This window comes from Triplophysa dalaica, unplaced genomic scaffold, assembly GCF_015846415.1.
Source record: "Triplophysa dalaica isolate WHDGS20190420 unplaced genomic scaffold, ASM1584641v1 Contig2, whole genome shotgun sequence".
Taxonomy (NCBI): Eukaryota; Metazoa; Chordata; class Actinopteri; order Cypriniformes; family Nemacheilidae; genus Triplophysa; species Triplophysa dalaica.
Genome location: NW_026622636.1, coordinates 327,240 through 353,461, shown reverse-complemented (window position 1 = coordinate 353,461; position 26,222 = coordinate 327,240). Strand labels below are relative to the sequence as shown.

General features: G+C 44.3%; 33 non-coding genes across 33 annotated transcripts; 3 read left to right on the top strand and 30 right to left on the bottom strand.

Moving 5' to 3' along the window:
- Nucleotides 1–102: 102 nt before the first annotated feature.
- Nucleotides 103–185, bottom strand: trnal-aag (transfer RNA leucine (anticodon AAG)). Its single transcript has one exon. It is a non-coding gene; the product is annotated as a tRNA-Leu (tRNA).
- Nucleotides 186–956: 771 nt separating this feature from the next.
- Nucleotides 957–1,028, bottom strand: trnah-gug (transfer RNA histidin (anticodon GUG)). Its single transcript has one exon. It is a non-coding gene; the product is annotated as a tRNA-His (tRNA).
- Nucleotides 1,029–1,272: 244 nt separating this feature from the next.
- trnak-uuu (transfer RNA lysine (anticodon UUU)) lies at nucleotides 1,273–1,345 on the bottom strand. The gene has a single exon. It is a non-coding gene; the product is annotated as a tRNA-Lys (tRNA).
- A 1,137-nt stretch (nucleotides 1,346–2,482) lies between these two features.
- On the bottom strand, nucleotides 2,483–2,564 carry trnas-uga (transfer RNA serine (anticodon UGA)). Its single transcript has one exon. It is a non-coding gene; the product is annotated as a tRNA-Ser (tRNA).
- A 91-nt stretch (nucleotides 2,565–2,655) lies between these two features.
- Nucleotides 2,656–2,727, bottom strand: trnah-gug (transfer RNA histidin (anticodon GUG)). The gene has a single exon. It is a non-coding gene; the product is annotated as a tRNA-His (tRNA).
- Nucleotides 2,728–13,327: 10,600 nt separating this feature from the next.
- On the top strand, nucleotides 13,328–13,409 carry trnas-uga (transfer RNA serine (anticodon UGA)). The gene has a single exon. It is a non-coding gene; the product is annotated as a tRNA-Ser (tRNA).
- Nucleotides 13,410–13,791: 382 nt separating this feature from the next.
- trnal-gag (transfer RNA leucine (anticodon GAG)) lies at nucleotides 13,792–13,873 on the top strand. The gene has a single exon. It is a non-coding gene; the product is annotated as a tRNA-Leu (tRNA).
- Nucleotides 13,874–14,373: 500 nt separating this feature from the next.
- Nucleotides 14,374–14,446, top strand: trnak-uuu (transfer RNA lysine (anticodon UUU)). Its single transcript has one exon. It is a non-coding gene; the product is annotated as a tRNA-Lys (tRNA).
- A 795-nt stretch (nucleotides 14,447–15,241) lies between these two features.
- trnaq-cug (transfer RNA glutamine (anticodon CUG)) lies at nucleotides 15,242–15,313 on the bottom strand. The gene has a single exon. It is a non-coding gene; the product is annotated as a tRNA-Gln (tRNA).
- A 109-nt stretch (nucleotides 15,314–15,422) lies between these two features.
- Nucleotides 15,423–15,495, bottom strand: trnaf-gaa (transfer RNA phenylalanine (anticodon GAA)). Its single transcript has one exon. It is a non-coding gene; the product is annotated as a tRNA-Phe (tRNA).
- A 241-nt stretch (nucleotides 15,496–15,736) lies between these two features.
- trnap-ugg (transfer RNA proline (anticodon UGG)) lies at nucleotides 15,737–15,808 on the bottom strand. Its single transcript has one exon. It is a non-coding gene; the product is annotated as a tRNA-Pro (tRNA).
- Nucleotides 15,809–16,823: 1,015 nt separating this feature from the next.
- trnaq-cug (transfer RNA glutamine (anticodon CUG)) lies at nucleotides 16,824–16,895 on the bottom strand. Its single transcript has one exon. It is a non-coding gene; the product is annotated as a tRNA-Gln (tRNA).
- Nucleotides 16,896–17,004: 109 nt separating this feature from the next.
- Nucleotides 17,005–17,077, bottom strand: trnaf-gaa (transfer RNA phenylalanine (anticodon GAA)). Its single transcript has one exon. It is a non-coding gene; the product is annotated as a tRNA-Phe (tRNA).
- Nucleotides 17,078–17,318: 241 nt separating this feature from the next.
- trnap-ugg (transfer RNA proline (anticodon UGG)) lies at nucleotides 17,319–17,390 on the bottom strand. Its single transcript has one exon. It is a non-coding gene; the product is annotated as a tRNA-Pro (tRNA).
- A 1,015-nt stretch (nucleotides 17,391–18,405) lies between these two features.
- Nucleotides 18,406–18,477, bottom strand: trnaq-cug (transfer RNA glutamine (anticodon CUG)). Its single transcript has one exon. It is a non-coding gene; the product is annotated as a tRNA-Gln (tRNA).
- A 109-nt stretch (nucleotides 18,478–18,586) lies between these two features.
- Nucleotides 18,587–18,659, bottom strand: trnaf-gaa (transfer RNA phenylalanine (anticodon GAA)). Its single transcript has one exon. It is a non-coding gene; the product is annotated as a tRNA-Phe (tRNA).
- Nucleotides 18,660–18,756: 97 nt separating this feature from the next.
- trnai-aau (transfer RNA isoleucine (anticodon AAU)) lies at nucleotides 18,757–18,830 on the bottom strand. The gene has a single exon. It is a non-coding gene; the product is annotated as a tRNA-Ile (tRNA).
- Nucleotides 18,831–18,903: 73 nt separating this feature from the next.
- trnap-ugg (transfer RNA proline (anticodon UGG)) lies at nucleotides 18,904–18,975 on the bottom strand. The gene has a single exon. It is a non-coding gene; the product is annotated as a tRNA-Pro (tRNA).
- Nucleotides 18,976–19,266: 291 nt separating this feature from the next.
- trnap-ugg (transfer RNA proline (anticodon UGG)) lies at nucleotides 19,267–19,338 on the bottom strand. The gene has a single exon. It is a non-coding gene; the product is annotated as a tRNA-Pro (tRNA).
- Nucleotides 19,339–20,355: 1,017 nt separating this feature from the next.
- On the bottom strand, nucleotides 20,356–20,427 carry trnaq-cug (transfer RNA glutamine (anticodon CUG)). The gene has a single exon. It is a non-coding gene; the product is annotated as a tRNA-Gln (tRNA).
- A 109-nt stretch (nucleotides 20,428–20,536) lies between these two features.
- Nucleotides 20,537–20,609, bottom strand: trnaf-gaa (transfer RNA phenylalanine (anticodon GAA)). Its single transcript has one exon. It is a non-coding gene; the product is annotated as a tRNA-Phe (tRNA).
- A 240-nt stretch (nucleotides 20,610–20,849) lies between these two features.
- On the bottom strand, nucleotides 20,850–20,921 carry trnap-ugg (transfer RNA proline (anticodon UGG)). Its single transcript has one exon. It is a non-coding gene; the product is annotated as a tRNA-Pro (tRNA).
- A 1,014-nt stretch (nucleotides 20,922–21,935) lies between these two features.
- Nucleotides 21,936–22,007, bottom strand: trnaq-cug (transfer RNA glutamine (anticodon CUG)). The gene has a single exon. It is a non-coding gene; the product is annotated as a tRNA-Gln (tRNA).
- A 109-nt stretch (nucleotides 22,008–22,116) lies between these two features.
- On the bottom strand, nucleotides 22,117–22,189 carry trnaf-gaa (transfer RNA phenylalanine (anticodon GAA)). Its single transcript has one exon. It is a non-coding gene; the product is annotated as a tRNA-Phe (tRNA).
- A 241-nt stretch (nucleotides 22,190–22,430) lies between these two features.
- On the bottom strand, nucleotides 22,431–22,502 carry trnap-ugg (transfer RNA proline (anticodon UGG)). Its single transcript has one exon. It is a non-coding gene; the product is annotated as a tRNA-Pro (tRNA).
- A 1,008-nt stretch (nucleotides 22,503–23,510) lies between these two features.
- Nucleotides 23,511–23,582, bottom strand: trnaq-cug (transfer RNA glutamine (anticodon CUG)). The gene has a single exon. It is a non-coding gene; the product is annotated as a tRNA-Gln (tRNA).
- Nucleotides 23,583–23,691: 109 nt separating this feature from the next.
- On the bottom strand, nucleotides 23,692–23,764 carry trnaf-gaa (transfer RNA phenylalanine (anticodon GAA)). Its single transcript has one exon. It is a non-coding gene; the product is annotated as a tRNA-Phe (tRNA).
- Nucleotides 23,765–23,861: 97 nt separating this feature from the next.
- Nucleotides 23,862–23,935, bottom strand: trnai-aau (transfer RNA isoleucine (anticodon AAU)). The gene has a single exon. It is a non-coding gene; the product is annotated as a tRNA-Ile (tRNA).
- A 79-nt stretch (nucleotides 23,936–24,014) lies between these two features.
- trnap-ugg (transfer RNA proline (anticodon UGG)) lies at nucleotides 24,015–24,086 on the bottom strand. Its single transcript has one exon. It is a non-coding gene; the product is annotated as a tRNA-Pro (tRNA).
- A 1,014-nt stretch (nucleotides 24,087–25,100) lies between these two features.
- trnaq-cug (transfer RNA glutamine (anticodon CUG)) lies at nucleotides 25,101–25,172 on the bottom strand. Its single transcript has one exon. It is a non-coding gene; the product is annotated as a tRNA-Gln (tRNA).
- A 109-nt stretch (nucleotides 25,173–25,281) lies between these two features.
- trnaf-gaa (transfer RNA phenylalanine (anticodon GAA)) lies at nucleotides 25,282–25,354 on the bottom strand. Its single transcript has one exon. It is a non-coding gene; the product is annotated as a tRNA-Phe (tRNA).
- A 240-nt stretch (nucleotides 25,355–25,594) lies between these two features.
- On the bottom strand, nucleotides 25,595–25,666 carry trnap-ugg (transfer RNA proline (anticodon UGG)). The gene has a single exon. It is a non-coding gene; the product is annotated as a tRNA-Pro (tRNA).
- A 365-nt stretch (nucleotides 25,667–26,031) lies between these two features.
- Nucleotides 26,032–26,104, bottom strand: trnaf-gaa (transfer RNA phenylalanine (anticodon GAA)). The gene has a single exon. It is a non-coding gene; the product is annotated as a tRNA-Phe (tRNA).
- Nucleotides 26,105–26,222: the final 118 nt, after the last annotated feature.

Genomic DNA, 26,222 nt, shown 5'->3' with positions numbered 1-26,222 from the left:
TGCAGGTTCATCCCTCATCAAACACACCCTAACCAGCTAATGTGGCTCTGGAGGTAAGACGAAAACTAGACTCACAACGATCCAAGCGGAGCAAAGACCCACTGGCAGCGGTGGGATTTGAGCCCCACGCCTCCAAAGAGACTGGAGCCTTAATCCAGCGCCTTAGACCGCTCGGCCACGCTACCTCAAAAAGGCACCTTGTGCCGCCGGTTTCCTCCATGGCGTTTTACAGTAGGCCCGCTGTGACATTTCGCAGACAATCAAGAGCTTACAGGGTTCTGTCGGCCTAGGGTTCAGTGCACCTTTCTGATGCAGGGGTGTTCAGTCCTATATCTGGAGACGATGCCATCTGTTGATTGCAGTTCATCAAGTACCCTTGAACCGGGTAACGGGCTCTGGGAGCTGAAAGTCAGACGTGTTTTAAACACTGCCCTGACAGCTCATCTTTGGTCTTTTATCTGGCTGTGCTTTCCTTAAAGGTCCATGCAAAGAAAACATTTATAAAATCACATTAAAGGCTATAAAGTATGTACACATTGTTTTACATTAAATGTTTACTCGTTGTTGTATACCTAGTTGCATCGACAACCCATCGAGCACTCCTGTACCAGTCAATTTGTGTTATATCAACAACTCGTGCCATCTGCTGCAGAGTCGCTCTTAAACATTTGTAAAATCACATAAAGGCTATAAAGTATGTACACAGTGTTTTACTACATTGTTATATACCTAGTTGCATCGACGACCCATCGAGCACTCCTGTACCTGTCAATTTGTGTTATATCAACAACACGTTGATCTGTTGCAGAGTCGCTCTTAAAGAAAAACGTGGTAGTCTATAAAGGCTTGATCTTCTTCTCTCTCTCAAGCAGCTGTAGTCGGCAGGGTTTGAACCTGCGCGGGGAGACCCCAATGTCAAAAAGGGAAAGGCAGGACTTCAATAAGACGTGGTGCCCTGCCGTGACCCGGATTCGAACCGGGGTTGCTGCGACCACAACGCAGAGTACTAACCACTATACGATCACGGCTAGCCAACATGCCTCCGGCAAAGTTGCGCTACCAGGACTGAGTGACTAGATCTGCAGTGAGAAGATTGGCAGCTTTTGCTGAGGTCTCACGGAATTCCTTACGCATGTGCTCGATGAAATCCCTGCTCAAGGCCAATCTGCAGACCTACAACGCACGAGCAAACTGTTTATTTAATTTTTATCAACAGAGGGAGGGCCCATAAGAGCTCACAAGGTAAAGCTGACTAACAGAGTGGAAACACATCGCCCGAACAGGGACTTGAACCCTGGACCCTCAGATTAAAAGTCTGATGCTCTACCGACTGAGCTATCCGGGCTCTTGAGTTGTAACGACGTGTTCTAAGTGTAGGCTCTCGCGTTGGGGCTTGTTGAGTACAACAGGTGAGTGCAGGTTCATCCCTCTTCAAACACACCCTAACCAGCTAATGTGGCTCTGGAGGTAAGACGAAAACTAGACTCACAACGATCCAAGCGGAGCCTTAATCCAGCGCCTTAGACCGCTCGGCCACGCTACCTCAAAAAGGCACCTTGTGCCGCCGGTTTCCTCCATGGCGTTTTACAGTAGGCCCGCTGTGACATTTCGCAGACAATCAAGAGCTTACAGGGTTCTGTCGGCCTAGGGTTCAGTGCACCTTTCTGATCCAGGGGTGTTCAGTCCTATATCTGGAGACGATGCCATCTGTTGATGTTTACTCGTTGTTGTATACCTAGTTGCATCGACAACCCATCGAGCACTCCTGTACCAGTCAATTTGTGTTATATCAACAACTCGTGCCATCTGTTGCAGAGTCGCTCTTAAACATTTGTAAAATCACATAAAGGCTATAAAGTATGTACACATTGTTTTACTACATTGTTATATACCTAGTTGCATCGACGACCCATCGAGCACTCCTGTACCTGTCAATTTGTGTTATATCAACAACACGTTGTTCTGTTGCAGAGTCGCTCTTAAAGAAAAACGTGGTAGTCTATAAAGGCTTGATCTTCTTCTCTCTCTCAAGCAGCCGTAGCCGCTGTGACATTTCGCAGACAATCAAGAGCTTACAGGGTTCTGTCGGCCTAGGGTTCAGTGCACCTTTCTGATGCAGGGGTGTTCAGTCCTATATCTGGAGACGATGCCATCTGTTGATGTTTACTCGTTGTTGTATACCTAGTTGCATCGACAACCCATCGAGCACTCCTGTACCAGTCAATTTGTGTTATATCAACAACTCGTGCCATCTGTTGCAGAGTCGCTCTTAAACATTTGTAAAATCACATAAAGGCTATAAAGAATGTACACATTGTTTTACTACATTGTTATATACCTAGTTGCATCGACGACCCATCGAGCACTCCTGTACCTGTCAATTTGTGTTATATCAACAACACGTTGATCTGTTGCAGAGTCGCTCTTAAAGAAAAACGTGGTAGTCTATAAAGGCTTGATCTTCTTCTCTCTCTCAAGCAGCCGTAGTCGGCAGGGTTTGAACCTGCGCGGGGAGACCCCAATGGATTTCAAGTCCATCGCCTTAACCACTCGGCCACGACTACAACAGGTTCCAGGGCCTCTGGGTTTAGGTCGTGCTGCAAAGAGGACGATGTCAAAAAGGGAAAGGCAGGACTTCAATAAGACGTGGTGCCCTGCCGTGACCCGGATTCGAACCGGGGTTGCTGCGACCACAACGCAGAGTACTAACCACTATACGATCACGGCTAGCCAACATGCTGAAATCATTCTGATTTCATCATTCTGAAAACATCTGAAAATCGGGTGTTTTCCAACATCTAGTTATAGTGAAACTTCTCAGAGGTGTTTCCTTTCGAAACCAACCTAAAATTCCTGCTATCTCTTATTTTTTGTTATCCAATTGTTCTTGTCTGCCAACATTATTTCTAGGCAACAAGTTTTGTATCTTATGGTGGAATTTTAACCTTTACTCAGTTTTTTTTTAAATAACTTGCTCTATAAAATATTGCTGGATTTTGTATTGCTGAAATATGTTGTGCTATACTTGATGAAAATCATTATAATATTTTTATGAAAACAATCATTGCATAAGTATGTTGATTCTATCATTATTTGTATATACTCCTCTGGGTTAGTGTGATTTCAGAGTATTCTACTTACACAACTATGTTACAAACATTCCTATGAATACTTCTTCATAACCGGGGTGAATATAAGAGCCCCATATTATACATAATATGATCAAAATTATACTCAATATATTCCCCCCTTTGGGGCTCCATAAGAGTCCCACATCTGATTAAGACTAACATAAGAGGAATATCTACTTCAAAGTGAATATATCAGCGTGAACAAAATGAATCAATATCAATGATAATACTCATTATTTTATGTGTATGCGTATAATCTATAAAATATAAAAATCCATCTGACCTGACTAGGTTGTCTCGTAACACCGACAACTCCTGTTTGTAACCAATTACTTTATAAAAATGGCTTCTACATTAGATTGCAAATAGTTGATCGTCACTGACCGAGTACACCACCATCTGATGGTGAGGAGCAGATCTAGTAATCATCTTAACTGCCTGCATTATGCAAGGCCAAAAACACAGTAATATCAGAATTGGAGCCAAAATGCAGATTATCAACATCAATATTTTATGCAAATTAGGAAATTTGTTGTCAATCCAGTTCCATATTGAATTATCAGAATCAACTGTCCTGTAGGAAGTTGAATAATCCTCTTCTCACACGCCGTTGACTGTCCATTGATCGATGAGGCAAGATAATAGCTCTTCCATGTAGCTGGACTAAAGCAAACAGTCCTGTCCAGTTCTTTGGTAATGATAAATATAATTGATGGCCACACAGCCAGTAGTATCCCTCAACGACTCCCGTTCCCTCGTGATCAGGAACATGCACAGTTGAGCACGATGGGCATTTTACTCGTCTTCTTTCGGAAATAAGAATGTACTGGTAGGTAACAACTGGCTGTGGTACTTCATGAGTAATGCTGACAGTCGTAGATGGAGGATTTAGGTAGTCTGCATAACAAAGACAGGCTATACAACTTCAATCATTTAAGGGTTTATAAATTAATGTACATTTTCACTCTGGTGTTGTTCCCAAAAAATGATGTCCTGACTTTCTTTCATAATAGACAAGATTGCTAGGTACATGTTTAACAGTTGCTATCTGAGGAAGAGTGTGTGGAATCCAAGTATCATGCATAATAGTCATAATAAAATAAGTCATGTATAAAAATGTAAAGGAGACATAGACAGGTAAGCAGGGTACTGTTACTTTAAATGTTATGATGTCTAATCGCCTTAAACCACATTTAAGATGTTACTTAGATCTAAGTTCAAAATAAAGGATACAAAGGGTTTCCAAATATTCTCAAAATAAAAAAGTTTCTCTTTTAAGGAATATGTTATCTTTTCCATAGCTAAACAGAAGGACATATTATTGATCCACTGTATGATAGAAGGCATTTCTAATCTTTTCCAGTACAGAGCAATTAAACGCTTAGCCTGAAGTATGCCTATGTCAATCAATTTACGGATATTACTACAAAGTACAATATGGTCTGGGATACTTCCCAAAATAAAAATCTCTGGTTCCATTGGAAGATTTATTGAGACCACTTGGTAAATTAATGCCGCCACCTCCCTCCAAAATTCTTTCACCTTAGGGCAGCTCCACAAACAATGTAGAAGAGTACCTTTGTCACTTGAACATTTAATGCATGTGTCTGGAATATTCGGGTTTATTTTGTTCAGCCTCACTGGCGTAATGTACGTTCTCATTAACCAGTTATATTGTATCAGTTTAAAACTTCTATTGAATGTTTGCAATTGTGCTTTCATACATATTTCCTCCAACTTAATTAAAGGGATGTTTGATTTTAAGTCCTCATTCCAACGACTCAATTTATCTTTCGATGATTCCTTAGAATTTAACTCTAACAATATATAAAACTGAGATATTAAACCTTTAGACTGTGGGGGTTTAGAAAACACCGCGTGGAGAGAGCGTGGTTTGAGACAGAGCTCTGTCAAACTTTTTCTAAATATATCGTTTATTCCTGTTATTTCTTAATATCTATGTTCTAAATTGATAACTCACAGAGGGTTAAACCTATCCTTAAGTGTATCCCATACCAAATATAGTCATATAACGCACAGATAAATTTGTTTTGTATGACCGTTCGCCATTAGCACTACGGCTGTTAGCATTCCCAGCCTTTAATCTCTGAATATTGCCTCTACTGCTTAACTCACTGTTCTCATTATGACACCACTAATGGCTTATGATTCAGATATTTGTTTAACGTTACCTTTGAGTGCAGATGATGAATCTTTCTTCGCACTTCAGTCAGAACTGGAAGTATTGGAGAAGCAGATCCACGACCTACTCGAGAGGCAAACACGTCTGCGAGAACGAAAAATCGCGCTGGAAACATCCCGGGCTGAAGCTCGCAAAGCTGCGGTAAGTGCTTGACGTGATTGTAATACTCCTATCACTTCTACTCCGTGTGTTTCTATGCACAGATCCCAGGCTTCAAGAACACGACGAGCCGAAATGAATTTCACTCCTGCACCTGCACACACACGGCGAGAGGCGAAATCCAGGACCGGAGCGATGAACTCTCCCCCACCGCCGCCACCGGTCTTCGAGATTTCTACGAGAAATCACTATGCTGCCCTCTGCGAGACGAAATCCAACGCTGTGGTCATCGGAGACTCAATCGTCCGGGACGTACGCGCCTCCTTCAATGAAGGTAAGGTGCGCACTCACTGTTTTCCTGGCGCCCGTGTTCTCGATGTCTCTGCGCAGGTAACTGCGATTCTGAAGGAGGATGCAAGTGTGGGAGCCGTAGTTCTGTACGCGGGGGTCAATGATGTGAGAATGCGGCAGTCGGAGATCCTGAAGAGGGATTTCAGGAGTCTGGTCGATACTGTTCGCAACGCATCGCCCACGGCGAGGATCATCGTATCAGGGCCGCTTCCTACTTACCGACGAGGGAACGAAAAGTTCAGTAGACTATTTACGCTTAATAATTGTTTAATGTCATGGTGTATTGAACAGAAGCTGCTCTTTGTAAATAATTTTTATCTGTTCTGGGAGCGACCAAGGCTCTTCCGCCCCGACGGGCTGAACCCCAGCAGCATTGGAGCGGAAATTCTGTCTGACTACATCTCAAAGACGCTACTCACCATTTGACTAGTAAGTACAAATTTTAACTATAGTCTGTGTTCTTCTCACCCAACTGTTAAGAATGTTACAGTTAAGAATGTTACTGCTTTCAAATACATAGAGACTGTGTCTGTCCCCCGAATAATAAAACCAAATAATCATTTATTTAAAAGTATGAGAAAAAATCTTATCATGATTAAACCAAAAGACAATATACTTAATGAGCAAAACCAACGCCTAAAGTTTGGGCTACTTAATATTAGATCACTAAATCCAAAGGCAGTTATTGTAAATGAAATGATCACAGACAACAGTTTTGATATACTATGACTTACTGAAACCTGGCTTAAGCCAAATGATTACTTCGGTCTTAATGAGTCTACTCCACCAAGCTACGGTTATATTCATGAACCACGTCCGGTTGGTCGAGGTGGTGGTGTCGCAACAATCTTTAGAGACTTTCTTACCGTTACTCGGAGAACAATGCATACATTTAAATCATTTGAAATGCTTGCGTTGAACATAACAGTTCCAAACAAAAGTAAAAAATCATTGGTCTCTCTTACATTGGTTACTGTGTATAGACCCCCTGGGCCTTACACTAATTTTCTGATAGAGTTTGCAGACTTCTTATCGGATCTATAGGTTAACGTCGATAAAGTACTGATTGTTGGAGATTTTAATATCCACGTAGATAGTGCTAACGATCCATTAGCTGTGGCGTTTAAAGAACTACTAGACTCTTGTGGTGTAACACAATACATCAATGGACCTACTCATTGTCTTAATCATACCCTAGACTTGATTATATCTCACAGAGCCGATCTAATCAATATCGATGTTATACCTCAAAGCGACGATGTTTCCGATCACCATCTTATAACATGTACACTGCGCACTGCAGAAATCAGTTGTATATCTCCATATCGACAGGGTAGAACAATCACCTCAACTACTAAAGATAGTTTCGTAATGAACTTGCCAGATCTGACTCCTCTAATAACCTTTCCAACTAATATAGAATCACTCGATGACATGACCAGCAACATGGGCACTATTTTCTCTTATGCATTAGAAGCGGTCGCACCTATGAAGTCAAAAAGGATTAATGAAAAGATCATAGTACCATGGTATAATAACACCACTCGCGCCCTAAAAAGAGAAACGCGTAAACTGGAGCGAAAATGGAAACAAACCCAATTAGAGGTTTTTAAAATTGCATGGAAAGAGAGTGCAAGCTGTTACAAAAAGGCTCTAAAAGCAGCAAAAGCTGAGCATTTCCGTAACCTCATAGAAAATAACAAAAACAATCCAAGGTTTTTAGTTAGTACAATTGCTAAACTAACAAACAAACAGACTCCACCTGCCTGGGTATTCCGCCGCACCTTGGTAGCAATGAATTCATGAAGTTTTTTACCGAGAAAATCGAAATAATACAAGACAACATAGCTAAAACCAAACCTCCAAGTGTGTCGGAAGAATTAGTTTCAGCCGTCACCCAAAAAGAAAAGCTAGAGTGTTTTTCTCCTATAAATCAGGAAGATTTTATTAAAATTATTACTACATCCAAACCGACGACATGCTTATTAGACCCCATTCCGACTACTTTATTAAAAGAGTTACTACCTGCTGTAATTGAGCCCATTTGTAACATAATCAACTCGTCAATTAATCTAGGACATGTCCCAGGGCCCTTTAAACTGGCTGTAATTAAGCCTCTTATCAAAAAAACAAACTTAGACCCAAATGAACTTGGAAGCTATAGACCGATTTCAAATCAAACCGGTACTTGTTCGTTAGAATTACAAATGACCTCCTTATTGCTTCAGATAAAGGTAACATCCCACTATTAGTCCTGCTTGACCTTAGTGCTGCTTTCCATACTGTAGACCATAAAATACTACTAGATTGTTTACACAATTTTATCGGTATTCAGGGACAGGCACTGCAATGGTTCAGATCTTACTTAACAGACAGATACCAATACGTCCATTTAAATGGGAAATCGTCAAATCTTACGCAAGTAAATTATGGATTACCTCAGGGATCGGTTTTAGGACCCTTGCTTTTACCATATACATGCTGCCCCTCGGCAACATTATTAGAAAACATGGAATTAGCTTCCACTGTTATGCAGATGATACTCAGCTATATATCTCATCAAGACCAGATGATTCCTTTAAGCTATCCAAACTGGCAGAGTGCATCGAGGACATAAAACATTGGATGACTAGTAATTTCCTCCTTTTAAACTCTAGCAAAACAGAAATATTACTTATAGCACCAAAATCAAGTAAACAGAATATCTCCGATTACAGCCTGCAAATTGAAAGCTGCACTGTTACTCCAACAAATACAGTTAAAGACCTAGGTGTTATATTAGACGGCAACCTGTCATTTAAAAATCACATCTCAAATATCACAAAAACAGCCTTCTTTCACCTTAGAAATGTTGCCAAATTACGAAATAGTTTATGTGTTGCAGACGCAGAAAAGCTTATTCATGCATTTGTGACCTCACGGCTTGACTATTGTAATGCTCTACTTAGTGGTTGTCCTGTATCATCGATAAACAAACTACTGTTAGTTCAGAATGCAGCTGCCAGAGTTCTTACTAGGTCAAGAAAATACGATCACATAACCCCAGTTTTATCATCGCTTCACTGGCTACCCATTAAGTATCGTATTGATTTTAAAATTCTTTTAATTACTTACAAAGCCCTGAACGGTTTAGCACATACTTACTTAACCGAGCTTTTATCACGTTACAACACATCACGCTCTCTAAGATCTCAAAATTTAGGACTTTTGACAACACCTAGAATAACAAAATCCACCAAAGGGGGACGAGCTTTCTCATACGTAGCACCTAAACTCTGGAATAGCCTTCCTGATACAATAAATCTAGATTAGAGACACATCTTTTCAGCCATCTTTCACTTAATGCATAGTTAATGAATAGCAGCTACGCTAATTATTCTCTTTATTCTCTTTCCGCCTCTGCCTCGGGATGCCCATCCCGAGGTAGGAAGAAGTTCCACCATGTCCAGACGACCGACAGATGCCCATCCCCAATTTGAGATTACGCCAGATACAGCTGCAGACTGACTGACCATCCCAGCTCCATCTAAGGCAATTCCACCATCTGCCAAGAGAAATATGAGCATCGGACCATCCCAGCTCATACCACTACATCCCCAACCAAGAGCAAAGACGGACTATTTGTCTTATTAATGCTGAAGTTACAATATTTGGTGTTAAATGCTAAACCTTAACCACATTTCAGCAGTCTGAGTGCAGCTATGACACGTCATAGGGAATCTGGCCCTCCCGGTTGAGCCTGGTTTCTCCCAAGTTTTTTTTCTCCATTAATCAATCATTGGAGTTTGGGTTCCTCGCCACAGCAGGGCAGTGTTGGCCTGCTCACCGGGAGACTGCATTCATTGATTTATTTATTTAGAAATTAGATATCATTTATTAGAATGATCTTACTCGTTGTATAAATACCATGTGCTGTGTTTTAACTTTTCTGTTTTTCCTGTTTGTACCTGTTAAGCTGCTTTGAAACAATACACATTGTGAAAAGCGCTATATAAATAAACTTGAATTGAATTGAATTGAATGGAACAGGTTGGCCAGGTTGACCCAGAGGCTTTGGTGGTTGTGGGGCCCGTCGCTTTTTAGTTGAAACGTGAGGACTTGCGATAATAGAGTGGGATAGTTTTGTTCCAGGAAAAAACGAGTTCCTCCATTTTCTATGAGAAGCTCAAAAGAGATGATGTAGTAGAGAGGGTGAGAGTGTGTAGTGAGAGGGGCTGCGAGTCTGGTGTTTCTGAAGACTGAAGTATGTTGTTTTGGCTCTCCTGGTTGATATCCACAGAAACGTTCAACTGATGTGATGTCACTGGGCAGGGTACAGCTTGAGTGGTGTTATCCCAATGTCCATCCAACTGCTGAGGTGGGTCACTATGGCCAGGTGTATTTGTGCCATTTAGGAGTGGAGTGGTAAACTCTACTGATGGGTGAAAGAGGAAGAAGAGGATATTGTACTTTAGCACTCTTGAACCAAGTTTGTTTGGGTGGAGGCCATCTGTTCTAAAAAGTTGTCTTTGACTCTAAAAGAGATTAAAGTTGTCAATGAAGTTTAGTCCTCTCATGTTGCAGGTTTTTTGCAGCCATATGTTCAGACTGAGTAGCCGAGAGAACATATTCATTCCCCGAGCTGGGAGAGGTCCACTGATGAATGCCTGTCCTTTAGCTTTCCAAGCAATTCAAAGAGTTCATTAAAATCCCTTTTTAGGAGCTCTGACTGCTCTTTTCGAGTATCATTTTTCCCCACATGTATGACAATCCGATTTACAGACTTATGTTGTTTCAGGATGTTTGAGAGTTCCTTGCTTACATCAGCAATCATTGCTTTAGGGAAATAGTATGTACGTATGTACGTGCCCTGCTATGAAGGTTTCTGATAATTGAGTCCCCCACTATGAGAGTATTTGGCTCGGGTGCTTGTTGAGCAGAGTGCCGGTGCCTGTTTGACAAAGAGCTTCTGCTAACTGCAGTGTCCACTTTTGATTTTTGCCTTACGACGTTTGGGGATTCTTCACCCATATTCATTAGTGCCTCAAATCTATTTTCAAGATGTACAGGGGGTGGCAGAGTACCAACATTGTCTACTCGAGTCTTAGTCATATTTGGGGTAGATGAAGCTAATGCGGCAATTTGTGAAACTCTCGACAGTCTGATATTACTAGCTTTAGGTCTTGCGCCCTTTTTCTGCCAACGGTTTGTGTCCTCAGCTACCTTTGTTTGCATCTGTACAGGTTTGTCTGAGCTAACTATAATCTGATGAGAAGTGCTGGGTTCACAGAACTCACCGGCTTCATGCTGAGGGGGTCCACGACGAGTAACAGCTGTGTGTTTAGTAGCTTTGTTTTCGAGAACTGCAATCTTTTGTAGAAGTTTGTGGCAGTTTGAGCAACAGGTGGTTTTTGATCCAACAGATGGCATTTTCACACCAGTTTGAGTGTGGGCAATGGAATTATTCTGAAGAGTTTCAATTGTACGCAGTAAGAAATCCTGGTTGCTTAGCGAAAGTTTTGAAGTATTTCCCAGTCTTTGGTTTCAGTGCCTAATTGTTTTGTCTGAGCACTGTACTGAACTGCTGGTGTTTAAAAAAGATAAAGCATAAAAGCAGAAGCGCAAAGCACGGAGCGCTAGTAAATGCGTCCGATCAGTAGCAAAGCCGGAAGAAATATAGACAATTACTCTGTTTCGCTTGTAATTTAGAGGAGCCGATTTATGTAAAGTGTATGCATCCTCCGAGGATAATCACTGTTCAATTTGTTAATCAGATAGACAGACCCCTGTGTCATTGAATACTCCCTGTTTTTACCACCTAAAAATCCGGGGTTAGAAGGGCTATAATAAACTTTTTTACAGTAGCTTTTTAATGGTTTGTAACACATGTGGGTGGTGTCAGAACTCGTCGGCCTCCAGATCCACTTCCGGTGTAAACAATTAAACTCTCACAGAGTTGTAGCGATCACGCAGCATACACCATTTGAACACATTCACTGTCGATAGCTGCCAACGTAGAATCAAATCCACATAATATATACAAAGAATCATCCTGGGTCACCACGCGTCCATCAGCGAACATGCGATACCATATACCCGGTATTACGCACACTTTTAATGAGAGATAAATCGTTGCCTGACCATCAGGGTGTCAGGTCAGCAGGATGAAGACAACTACAGGGGGTACAATTACACAGCTATAAGATATAAACTGTCAAACAAGACTGACAGATCATAAAAAAAAAAAAACTTTTATTGACTGGCAAATTAATTGCTTGGGGGAAAGTAGGGAGACACACACACTTTCAGAAGATTTGAAACAACAAGCCTCATTTCATTCATTTGCATGATAAAAACCACAAAGCAAAGGAAACAACATTCTTAGAGGAAAAACACACATATTACACTAATACTATCTCAATATCTTACAAACATCATTCACAAATATCCTGTAGTAAAAGCAAAACAGGATGAAAACAAACCTTTTTGATAAGGAAGTACTGAATGGGGGTTTAGGAAGTTAGACATGCTGAGGGAAGGGAAGGGGTCAAATGATACCCCCAAAACAATCATAAAATATATCTGTCTTCAGGACTGTCATACCATAAAAGTCCAGTTTGAGTGACCAGTGGACAGAAAATTTGATATGTGTACATAAATCAATCAAACAATTTGACACACAGTATATGATAACACTACTAATGTTTATGTGATTTTACAAATGTTTTCTTGGCAGGGACCTCTAAGGAAAGCAAGGCCAAATAAAAAAAACAAAGATGAGCTGTCAGGGCAGTTTTTAAAGCACATCTGACTATCTGAAGGTGCACTAAACCCTAAGCCGACAGAACCCTGTAAGCTCTTAACTGTCTGGGAAATGTCGCAGCGGGCCTACTGTAAAACACAATGGTGGAAACTGCAACACTAGCGGTCTAAGGCGCTGGATTTAGGCGCTGACAGTGGGTGACTGTAGTTTTCCTCTTACCTCCAGAGCCACATTAGCTGGTTCAGGTGTGCATGATGAACCTGCACTACTCAACACCCCTCACCCGAGGGCCTACACCTAGAACATGTCGCTGGAACTCAAGAGCCTGGATAGCTCAGTCGGTAGAGCAACAGCCTTTTAATATGAGGGTCCAGGGTCAAGTCCTTGTTCGGGCGATGAGTTTCCCTTTTATAAGTCAACTTTACCATGTAAGCTCTTTTGGCCCCGCCCTCTGTTGATAAAAATATAATAAACAGTTTGCTCGTGCGTTGGAGTCGACACATGGGCTTTGAGCAGAGATTTCATCGAGCACATGCGTCAGGAATTCCGTGAGACCTCAGCTAAAGCTACCAATCTTCTCCCTGCAGATGTAGTAACGAAGTCCTGCTAGCGCAACTTTGCCGGAGGGCTGTTGGCTTGCCATGATCGTATAGTGGTTAGTACTCTGCGTTGTTGCTGCAGCAACCCCGGTTCGAATCCGGGTCACGGCAGGGGATCATGTCTTATCGAAGTCCTGCCTTTCCCGTTTTGACATCGTCCTCTTTGCAGCACGACCGAAACCCAGATGGCCTGGAACCTGTTGTAATTGTGGCCGAGTGGTTAAGGCGATGGACTTGAAATCCATTGGGGTCTCCCCGCGCACTTTCAAACCCTGCTGACTACGGCTGCTTTAGTGAGAGAGAGAAGACAATCAAGCCTTTGTAGACTCCCACGTGTTTCATTACGAGCGACTCTGCTACAGATGTTCCTGATATAACACAAATTGACCGGTACAAATTGATTGGGATTTTCTGAGGGACCAGGGTTGAAGTCCCTGTTCGGGCGATGAGTTTCCCCTTTGTAAGTCACCTTTACCGTGTGAGCTCTTCTGGATCTTCTGATAAAAGACCAAAGATGAGCTGTCAGGGCAATTCTCCAGAGCCACGTTACCCGGTTCAGGTGTACTTGATGAACTGCAAGTCATCATGCTCTTGACTGTCGAAAAGTCATAGCGGGCCTACTGTAAGACACAATGGTCGAAACCGGAGGCAAAACGTGCCATTTTGGGTAGCGTGGCCGAGCGGTCTAAGGCACTCGATTGAGGCTCCAGTCTTTTCGGAAGCGTGGGTTCAAATCCCACCGCTGCCAGCTGAGGTGTAATACGGTCAATTTTTTCCCCGGGCTGAGCTATGAGGTCAGCTTTTAAATCGCGTCTCACTTTCATGCACCTGCAGACCATCTGAGCCAAATTGACTGGTACAGGTGTGCTCGATGGGTTGTCAATGCAAATAGGTATATAACAATGTAGGACACATTCAAGGAAACACAATGTGTACATACTTTATAGGCCTTTATGTGATTTTACAAATGTTTTCTTGGCAGGGACCTTTAAGGAAAGCACGGCCAGATAAAAGACCTAAGATGAGCTGTCAGGTCAGTTTTTAAAGCACGTCTGATTTTCACTTACCTGCCAACTCCTAGAGCCCCGTTACCCGGTCCAGGTGTACTGGATGAACTGCAATCTACAGATGGCATCGCCTCCAGAGATAGGACTGAACACCCTTGCATCAGAAAGGTGCACTTAACCCTAAGCCTACAGAACCAGCCTACAGAACCAAGACTTGACCGTCTGATTGAAATCGCATTGAGCCCGGATAGCTCAGTAGGTAGAGCATCAGACTTTTAATCTGAGGGTCCAGGGTTCAAGTCCCTGTTCCGGCGATGTGTTTCCACATTGTTAGTCACCTTTACCTCGTGAGCTCTTCTGGGCCCTCCCTCTGTTGATAAAAATTAAATAAACAGTTTGCTCGTGCGTTGGAGTCTACACATTGGCTTTGAGCAGGGATTTCATCGAGCACATGCTCAAGGAATACCGTGAGACCTCAGCGAAAGCTGTCAATCTTCTCCCTGCAGATCTAGTCACTCAGTCACTTTGCCGTAGGCATGAAATCCATTGGGGTCTCCCCGCGCAGGTTCAAACCCTGCCGACTACGGCTGCTTGAGAGAGAGATGAAGATCAAGCCTTTATAGACTACCACGTTTTCCTTTAAGAGCGACTCTGCAACAGATTGCACGTGTTGTTGATATAACACAAATTGACCGGTACAGGAGTGCTCGATGGGTTGTCGATGCAATTAGGTATACAACAATGTAGATTTCTTGACTTGCGAATCGTAGTCCGCGGACGACCCCTGGCGCTGAAGCCCTGAATTATGGAACAGAATGCCAGAGAAAAGCCTTTGGCCAGTACGGGTATCGAACCCGCGACCTTGGCGTTATTAGCACCACGCTCTAGGATAGTTGTTATCCTACCTTTGTCTTACGTTGTCATTACAAAGATCCTCCACCTTCTATGTGGTTCCTCGTTCCACAAGTACAACACTTTTCCTGCACGTAAACAGATGAAATTCACTTGTGTTTGCCTGACAGCTTAAACGTTTTAGTACAAAGGTCAAAGATCGGGGCGGTAATAATCCCTGGCATGAGCCCCTCGAAAAGGTGGAGACTTTCAATGAGAGGTCTCACCGAGATTTAAATTCGGATCGCTGGATTCAGAGTCCAGAGTGCTAACCATTACACCATGAAACCCAATGTGAAGCTGTTTTCGACATGCCAGATTCCGAAGAAAAGAGCGCATGGTCTTGTGAATGCAAGAGCTCCACTATAACTAGAGCAAAGCATTGGACAGAGGGACGCATGCCGAAACCCGGGATCGAACCAGGGACCTTGAGATCTTCAGTCTAACGCTCTCCCAACTGAGCTATTTCGGCCTCGTTTGCAGGTTTCTTGACTTGCGAATCGTAGTCCGCGGACGACCCCTGGCGCTGAAGCCCTGAATTATGGAACAGAATGCCAGAGAAAAGCCTTTGGCCAGTACGGGGATCGAACCCGCGACCTTGGCACCACGCTCTAGCCAACTGAGCTAACAGGCCATGGGTCTCCTGCTTTCATGATCTGGATTGCCATAGTGCCACCTTGAGTGTCCTCACAATACGATGAACGATTATAGCAGGGCTCGTCCGGGATTTAAACCCGGGACCTCTCGCACCCAAAGCGAGAATCATGCCCCTAGACCAACGAGCCGAGCGGTGTGCAGCGATTGTGATTTCAAGGCGCTTTGGAAAAGCATTTTCCCCGTGTGCCCCGTTTCATTGAGCCAAGGCAATGCGCGTCTTTTTCCGATAATGCGCGGGAATTTGCTCAAATGATAGAGCGCTCGCTTGGCATTCGAGAGGTAGAGGGAATGACGGCCTTATTCTCCATATTAGAGGCTTTTGGAGCTTCCTTCGTGCGACTTAGCCCTCCCTATGCTACCTGTCGAGGCTCACCTTTGCAGAAAAAGGTCTTCGTGTTGAATACTGTTCATATATTCAGTCACAAAAAGCCTTCAGTGCCCCTTGTCTCTCCTCGCTATGGCACCTGGACACAAATGACAAGAATCTCCCATATGGTGTGCGCATTGCTTTTACCCAGAGCAACGTAATGCAGGACATTTCACGATCAGAGACAATCAAGTTGTCACTTAAGATTCCACAAGTTTTTTTTTGCTGTGTAACTTGCATTTTCAATAAACCAGTGTGGATATGTGAGGTGGTTCGTTTCCTTGCCCTTTTCTTGTAGTTTCTTGAAAAGGGTTATCCTCCATTACTATTGGGTAATTGTCAAAATAAGGCTAAGCATGAAAAATCTCTCTCCCCAAATCTTCTCTTTATAGTACGTGTGTGTGTGCAATCACATTAACGTTTCAGAAATGGGCAATTTGTTATATTTATTTTCCGCTTTGCCTTGGTTGTATTGACCTTTGGCTCATTGTGTACCGTTGGCCTGTTGTCAGTGTGAAAGCAGCAAATGCTACTTTAACTCGAGGTTTAATGAAACCTAGTTGTTATCCTACCATTGTCTTACGTTGTCATTACAAAGATCCTCCACCTTCTATGTGGTTCCTCGTTCCACAAGTACAACACTTTTCCTGCACGTAAACAGATGAAATTCACTTGTGTTTGCCTGACAGCTTAAACGTTTTAGTACAAAGGTCAAAGATCGGGGCGGTAACAATCCCTGGCATGAGCCCCTCGAAAAGGTGGAGACTTTCAATGAGAGGTCTCACCGAGATTTGAACTCGGATCGCTGGATTCAGAGTCCAGAGTGCTAACCATTACACCATGAAACCCAATGTGAAGCTGTTTTCGACATGCAAGATTCCGAAGAAAAGAGCGCACGGTCTTGTGAATGCAAGAGCTCCACTATAACTAGAGCAAAGCATTGGACAGAGGGACGCATGCCGAAACCCGGGATCGAACCAGGGACCTTTAGATCTTCAGTGTAACGCTCTCCCAACTGAGCTATTTCGGCCACGTTTGCAGGTTTCTTGACTTGCGAATCGTAGTCCGCGGACGACCCCTGGCGCTGAAGCCCTGAATTATGGAACAGAATGCCAGAGAAAAGCCTTTGGCCAGTACGGGGATCGAACCCGCGACCTTGGCACCACGCTCTAGCCAACTGAGCTAACAGGCCATGGGTCTCCTGCTTTCATGATCTGGATTGCCATAGTGCCACCTTGAGTGTCCTCACAATACGATGAGCGATTATAGCAGGGCTCGTCCGGGATTTGAACCCGGGACCTCTCGCACCCAAAGCGAAAATCATGCCCCTAGACCAACGAGCCGAGCGGTGTGCAGCGATTGTGATTTCAAGGCGCTTTGGAAAAGCATTTTCCCCGTGTGCCCCGTTTCATTGAGCCAAGGCAATGCTCGTCTTTTTCCAATAATGCGCGGGAATTTGCTCAAATGATAGAGCGCTCGCTTGGCATTCGAGAGGTAGAGGGAATGACGGCCTTATTCTCCATATTAGAGGCTTTTGGAGCTTCCTTTGTGCGACTTAGCCCTCCCTATGCTACCTGTCGAGGCTCACCTTTGCAGAAAAAGCTCTTCGTGTTGAATACTGTTCATATATTCAGTCACAAAAAGCCTTCAGTGCCCCTTGTCTCTCCTCGCTATGGCACCTGGACACAAATGACAAGAATCTCCCATATGGTGTGCGCATTGCTTTTACCCAGAGCAACGTAATGCAGGACATTTCACGATCAGAGACAATCAAGTTGTCACTTAAGATTCCACAAGTTTTTTTTTGCTGTGTAACTTGCATTTTCAATAAACCAGTGTGGATATGAGAGGTGGTTCGTTTCCTTGCCCTTTTCTTGTAGTTTCTTGAAAAGGGTTATCCTCCATTACTGTTGGGTAATTGTCAAAATAAGGCTAAGCATGAAAAATCTCTCTCCCCAAATCTTCTCTTTATAGTACGTGTGTGTGTGCAATCACATTAACGTTTCAGAAATGGGCAATTTCTTATATTTATTTTCCGCTTTGCCTTGGTTGTATTGACCTTTGGCTCATTGTGTACCGTTGGCCTGTTGTCAGTGTGAAAGCAGCAAAGGCTACTTTAACTCGAGGTTTAATGAAACCTAGTTGTTATCCTACCATTGTCTTACGTTGTCATTACAAAGATCCTCCACCTTCTATGTGGTTCCTCGTTCCACAAGTACAACACTTTTCCTGCACGTAAACAGATGAAATTCACTTGTGTTTGCCTGACGGCTTAAACGTTTTAGTACAAAGGTCAAAGATCGGGGCGGTAACAATCCCTGGCATGAGCCCCTCGAAAAGGTGTAGACTTTCAATGAGAGGTCTCACCAAGATTTGAACTCGGATCGCTGGATTCAGAGTCCAGAGTGCTAACCATTACACCATGAAACCCAATGTGAAGCTGTTTTCGACATGCAAGATTCCGAAGAAAAGAGCGCACGGTCTTGTGAATGCAAGAGCTCCACTATAACTAGAGCAAAGCATTGGACAGAGGGACGCATGCCGAAACCCGGGATCGAACCAGGGACCTTGAGATCTTCAGTCTAACGCTCTCCCAACTGAGCTATTTCGGCCTCGTTTGCAGGTTTCTTGACTTGCGAATCGTAGTCCGCGGACGACCCCTGGCGCTGAAACCCTGAATTATGGAACAGAATGCCAGAGAAAAGCCTTTGGCCAGTACGGGGATCGAACCCGCGACCTTGGCGTTATTAGCACCACGCTCTAGCCAACTGAGCTAACAGGCCATGGGTCTCCTGCTTTCATGATCTGGATTGCCATAGTGCCACCTTGAGTGTCCTCACAATAACGCTTAAAGCAGGGCTCGTCCGGGATTTGAACCCGGGACCTCTCGCACCCAAAGCGAGAATCATGCCCCTAGACCAACGAGCCGAGCGGTGTGCAGTGATTGTGATTTCAATGCGCTTTGGAAAAGCATTTTCCCCACGTGTGCCCCGTTTCATTGAGCTAAAGCAATGCGCGTCTTTTTCCGATAATGCGCGGGAATTTGCTCAAATGAAAGAGCCCTCGCTTGGCATTCGAGAGGTAGAGGGAATGACGGCCTTATTCTCCATATTAGAGGCTTTTGGAGCTTCCTTCGTGCGACTTAGCCCTCCCTATGCTACCTGTCGAGGCTCACCTTTGCAGAAAAAGGTCCTCACAATACGATGAACGCTTAAAGCAGGGCTCGTCCGGGATTTGAACCCGGGACCTCTCGCACCCAAAGCGAGAATCATGCCCCTAGACCAACGAGCCGAGCGGTGTGCAGTGATTGTGATTTCAAGGCGCTTTGGAAAAGCATTTTCCCCACGTGTGCCCCGTTTCATTGAGCCAAAGCAATGCGCGTCTTTTTCCGATAATGCGCGGGAATTTGCTCAAATGAAAGAGCCCTCGCTTGGCATTCGAGAGGTAGAGGGAATGACGGCCTTATTCTCCATATTAGAGGCTTTTGGAGCTTCCTTCGTGCGACTTAGCCCTCCCTATGCTACCTGTCGAGGCTCACCTTTGCAGAAAAAGGTCTTCGTGTTGAATACTGTTCATATATTCAGTCACAAAAAGCCTTCAGTGCCCCTTGTCTCTCCTCGCTATGGCACCTGGACATAAATGACAAGAATCTCCCATATGGTGTGCGCATTGCTTTTACCCAGAGCAACGTAATGCAGGACATTTCACGATCAGAGACAATCAAGTTGTCACTTAAGATTCCACAAGTTTTTTTTTGCTGTGTAACTTGCATTTTCAATAAACCAGTGTGGATATGTGAGGTGGTTCGTTTCCTTGCCCTTTTCTTGTAGTTTCTTGAAAAGGATTATCCTCCATTACTATTGGGTAATTGTCAAAATAAGGCTAAGCATGAAAAATCTCTCTCCCCAAATCTTCTCTTTATAGTACGTGTGTGTGTGCAATCACATTAACGTTTCAGAAATGGGCAATTTGTTATATTTATTTTCCGCTTTGCCTTGGTTGTATTGACCTTTGGCTCATTGTGTACCGTTGGCCTGTTGTCAGTGTGAAAGCAGCAAATGCTACTTTAACTCGAGGTTTAATGAAACCTAGTTGTTATCCTACCATTGTCTTACGTTGTCATTACAAAGATCCTCCACCTTCTATGTGGTTCCTCGTTCCACAAGTACAACACTTTTCCTGCACGTAAACAGATGAAATTCACTTGTGTTTGCCTGACTGCTTAAACGTTTTAGTACAAAGGTCAAAGATCGGGGCGGTAACAATCCCTGGCATGAGCCCCTCGAAAAGGTGTAGACTTTCAATGAGAGGTCTCACCAAGATTTGAACTCGGATCGCTGGATTCAGAGTCCAGAGTGCTAACCATTACACCATGAAACCCAATGTGAAGCTGTTTTGGACATGCAAGATTCCGAAGAAAAGAGCGCACGGTCTTGTGAATGCAAGAGCTCCAATATAACTAGAGCAAAGCATTGGACAGAGGGACGCATGCCGAAACCCGGGATCGAACCAGGGACCTTTAGATCTTCAGTCTAACGCTCTCCCGACTGAGCTATTTCGGCCACGTTTGCAGATTTCTTGACTTGCGAATCGTAGTCCGCGGATGACCCCTGGCGCTGAAGCCCTGAATTATGGAACAGAATGCCAGAGAAAAGCCTTTGGCCAGTACGGGGCGACCTTGGCGTTATTAGCACCACGCTCTAGCCAACTGAGCTGACAGGCCATGGGTCTCCTGCTTTCATGATCTGGATTGCCATAGTGCCACCTTGAGTGTCCTCACAATACGATGAACGCTTAAAGCAGGGCTCGTCCGGGATTTGAACCCGGGACCTCTCGCACCCAAAGCGAGAATCATGCCCCTAGACCGACGAGCCGAGCGGTGTGCAGCGATTGTGATTTCAAGGCGCTTTGGAAAAGCATTTTCCCTGGGGGCCAGTTTCATTGAGCCAAGGCAATGCGTGTCTTTTTCCGATAATGCGCGGGAATTTGCTCAAATGATAGAGCGCTCGCTTGGCATTCGAGAGGTAGAGGGAATGACGGCCTTATTCTCCATATTAAAGGCTTTTGGAGCTTCCTTCGTGCGACTTAGCCCTCCCTGTGCTACCTGTCGAGGCTCACCTTTGCAGAAAAAGGTCTTCGTGTTGAATACTGTTCATATATTCAGTCACAAAAAGCCTTCAGTGCCCCTTGTCTCTCCTCGCTATGGCACCTGGACACAAATGACAAGAATCTCCCATATGGTGTGCGCATTGCTTTTACCCAGAGCAACGTAATGCAGGACATTTCACGATCAGAGACAATCAAGTTGTCACTTAAGATTCCACAAGTTTTTTTTTGCTGTGTAACTTGCATTTTCAATAAACCAGTGTGGATATGTGAGGTGGTTCGTTTCCTTGCCCTTTTCTTGTAGTTTCTTGAAAAGGGTTATCCTCCATTACTATTGGGTAATTGTCAAAATAAGGCTAAGCATGAAAAATCTCTCTCCCCAAATCTTCTCTTTATAGTACGTGTGTGTGTGCAATCACATTAACGTTTCAGAAATGGGCAATTTGTTATATTTATTTTCCGCTTTGCCTTGGTTGTATTGACCTTTGGCTCATTGTGTACCGTTGGCCTGTTGTCAGTGTGAAAGCAGCAAATGCTACTTTAACTCGAGGTTTAATGAAACCTAGTTGTTATCCTACCATTGTCTTACGTTGTCATTACAAAGATCCTCCACCTTCTATGTGGTTCCTCGTTCCACAAGTACAACACTTTTCCTGCACGTAAACAGATGAAATTCACTTGTGTTTGCCTGACAGCTTAAACGTTTTAGTACAAAGGTCAAAGATCGGGGCGGTAACAATCCCTGGCATGAGCCCCTCGAAAAGGTGGAGACTTTCAATGAGAGGTCTCACCGAGATTTGAACTCGGATCGCTGGATTCAGAGTCCAGAGTGCTAACCATTACACCATGAAACCCAATGTGAAGCTGTTTTCGACATGCAAGATTCCGAAGAAAAGAGCGCACGGTCTTGTGAATGCAAGAGCTCCACTATAACTAGAGCAAAGCATTGGACAGAGGGACGCATGCCGAAACCCGGGATCGAACCAGGGACCTTTAGATCTTCAGTGTAACGCTCTCCCAACTGAGCTATTTCGGCCACGTTTGCAGGTTTCTTGACTTGCGAATCGTAGTCCGCGGACGACCCCTGGCGCTGAAGCCCTGAATTATGGAACAGAATGCCAGAGAAAAGCCTTTGGCCAGTACGGGGATCGAACCCGCGACCTTGGCACCACGCTCTAGCCAACTGAGCTAACAGGCCATGGGTCTCCTGCTTTCATGATCTGGATTGCCATAGTGCCACCTTGAGTGTCCTCACAATACGATGAACGATTATAGCAGGGCTCGTCCGGGATTTGAACCCGGGACCTCTCGCACCCAAAGCGAAAATCATGCCCCTAGACCAACGAGCCGAGCGGTGTGCAGCGATTGTGATTTCAAGGCGCTTTGGAAAAGCATTTTCCCCGTGTGCCCCGTTTCATTGAGCCAAGGCAATGCTCGTCTTTTTCCAATAATGCGCGGGAATTTGCTCAAATGATAGAGCGCTCGCTTGGCATTCGAGAGGTAGAGGGAATGACGGCCTTATTCTCCATATTAGAGGCTTTTGGAGCTTCCTTCGTGCGACTTAGCCCTCCCTATGCTACCTGTCGAGGCTCACCTTTGCAGAAAAAGGTCTTCGTGTTGAATACTGTTCATATATTCAGTCACAAAAAGCCTTCAGTGCCCCTTGTCTCTCCTCGCTATGGCACCTGGACACAAATGACAAGAATCTCCCATATGGTGTGCGCATTGCTTTTACCCAGAGCAACGTAATGCAGGACATTTCACGATCAGAGACAATCAAGTTGTCACTTAAGATTCCACAAGTTTTTTTTTGCTGTGTAACTTGCATTTTCAATAAACCAGTGTGGATATGTGAGGTGGTTCGTTTCCTTGCCCTTTTCTTGTAGTTTCTTGAAAAGGGTTATCCTCCATTACTGTTGGGTAATTGTCAAAATAAGGCTAAGCATGAAAAATCTCTCTCCCCAAATCTTCTCTTTTTAGTACGTGTGTGTGTGCAATCACATTAACGTTTCAGAAATGGGCAATTTCTTATATTTATTTTCCGCTTTGCCTAGGTTGTATTGACCTTTGGCTCATTGTGTACCGTTGGCCTGTTGTCAGTTTGAAAGCAGCAAATGCTACTTTAACTCGAGGTTTAATGAAACCTAGTTGTTATCCTACCATTGTCTTACGTTGTCATTACAAAGATCCTCCACCTTCTATGTGGTTCCACAAGTACAACACTTTTCCTGCACGTAAACAGATGAAATTCACTTGTGTTTGCCTGACGGCTTAAACGTTTTAGTACAAAGGTCAAAGATCGGGGCGGTAACAATCCCTGGCATGAGCCCCTCGAAAAGGTGTAGACTTTCAATGAGAGGTCTCACCAAGATTTGAACTCGGATCGCCGGATTCAGAGTCCAGAGTGCTAACCATTACACCATGAAACCCAATGTGAAGCTGTTTTCGACATGCAAGATTCCGAAGAAAAGAGCGCACGGTCTTGTGAATGCAAGAGCTCCACTATAACTAGAGCAAAGCATTGGACAGAGGGACGCATGCCGAAACCCGGGATCGAACCAGGGACCTTGAGATCTTCAGTCTAACGTTCTCCCAACTGAGCTATTTCGGCCACGTTTGCAGGTTTCTTGACTTGCGAATCGTAGTCCGCGGACGACCCCTGGCGCTGAAGCCCTGAATTATGGGACAGAATGCCAGAGAAAAGCCTTTGGCCAGTACGGGGATCGAACCCGCGACCTTGGCGTTATTAGCACCACGCTCTAGCCAACTGAGCTAACAGGCCATGGGTCTCTTGCTTTCATGATCTGGATTGCCATAGTGCCACCTTGAGTGTCCTCACAATACGATGAACGCTTAAAGCAGGGCTCGTCCGGGATTTGAACCCGGGACCTCTCGCACCCAAAGCGAGAATCATGCCCCTAGACCAACGAGCCGAGCGGTGTGCAGTGATTGTGATTTCAAGGCGCTTTGGAAAAGCATTTTCCCTGTGTGCCCCGTTTCATTGAGCCAAGGCAATGCGCGTATTTTTCCGATAATGCGCGGGAATTTGCTCAAATGAAAGAGCGCTCGCTTGGCATTCGAGAGGTAGAGGGAATGACGGCCTTATTCTCCATATTAGAGGCTTTTGGAGCTTCCTTCGTGCGACTTAGCCCTCCCTATGCTACCTGTCGAGGCTCACCTTTGCAGAAAAAGGTCTTCGTGTTGAATACTGTTCATATATTCAGTCACAAAAAGCCTTCAGTGCCCCTTGTCTCTCCTCGCTATGGCACCTGGACACAAATGACAAGAATCTCCCATATGGTGTGCGCATTGCTTTTACCCAGAGCAACGTAATGCAGGACATTTCACGATCAGAGACAATCAAGTTGTCACTTAAGATTCCACAAGTTTTTTTTTGCTGTGTAACTTGCATTTTCAATAAACCAGTGTGGATATGTGAGGTGGTTCGTTTCCTTGCCCTTTTCTTGTAGTTTCTTGAAAAGGATTATCCTCCATTACTATTGGGTAATTGTCAAAATAAGGCTAAGCATGAAAAATCTCTCTCCCCAAATCTTCTCTTTATAGTACGTGTGTGTGTGCAATCACATTAACGTTTCAGAAATGGGCAATTTGTTATATTTATTTTCCGCTTTGCCTTGGTTGTATTGACCTTTGGCTCATTGTGTACCGTTGGCCTGTTGTCAGTGTGAAAGCAGCAAATGCTACTTTAACTCGAGGTTTAATGAAACCTAGTTGTTATCCTACCATTGTCTTACGTTGTCATTACAAAGATCCTCCACCTTCTATGTGGTTCCTCGTTCCACAAGTACAACACTTTTCCTGCACGTAAACAGATGAAATTCACTTGTGTTTGCCTGACTGCTTAAACGTTTTAGTACAAAGGTCAAAGATCGGGCGGTAACAATCCCTGGCATGAGCCCCTCGAAAAGGTGTAGACTTTCAATGAGAGGTCTCACCAAGATTTGAACTCGGATCGCTGGATTCAGAGTCCAGAGTGCTAACCATTACACCATGAAACCCAATGTGAAGCTGTTTTGGACATGCAAGATTCCGAAGAAAAGAGCGCACGGTCTTGTGAATGCAAGAGCTCCACTATAACTAGAGCAAAGCATTGGACAGAGGGACGCATGCCGAAACCCGGGATCGAACCAGGGACCTTTAGATCTTCAGTCTAACGCTCTCCCGACTGAGCTATTTCGGCCACGTTTGTAGATTTCTTGACTTGCGAATCGTAGTCCGCGGACGACCCCTGGCGCTGAAGCCCTGAATTATGGAACAGAATGCCAGAGAAAAGCCTTTGGCCAGTACGGGGCGACCTTGGCGTTATTAGCACCACGCTCTAGCCAACTGAGCTGACAGGCCATGGGTCTCCTGCTTTCATGATCTGGATTGCCATAGTGCCACCTTGAGTGTCCTCACAATACGATGAACGCTTAAAGCAGGGCTCGTCCGGGATTTGAACCCGGGACCTCTCGCACCCAAAGCGAGAATCATGCCCCTAGACCAACGAGCCGAGCGGTGTGCAGCGATTGTGATTTCAAGGCGCTTTGGAAAAGCATTTTCCCTGTGTGCCCCGTTTCATTGAGCCAAGGCAATGCGTGTCTTTTTCCGATAATGCGCGGGAATTTGCTCAAATGATAGAGCGCTCGCTTGGCATTCGAGAGGTAGAGGGAATGACGGCCTTATTCTCCATATTAAAGGCTTTTGGAGCTTTGAACTCGGATCGCTGGATTCAGAGTCCAGAGTGCTAACCATTACACCATGAAACCCAATGTGAAGCTGTTTTCGACATGCCAGATTCCGAAGAAAAGAGCGCACGGTCTTGTGAATGCAAGAGCTCCACTATAACTAGAGCAAAGCATTGGACAGAGGGACGCATGCCGAAACCCGGGATCGAACCAGGGACCTTTAGATCTTCAGTCTAACGCTCTCCCAACTGAGCTATTTCGGCCACGTTTGCAGATTTCTTGACTTGCGAATCGTAGTCCGCGGATGACCCCTGGCGCTGAAGCCCTGAATTATGGAACAGAATGCCAGAGAAAAGCCTTTGGCCAGTACGGGGATCAAAC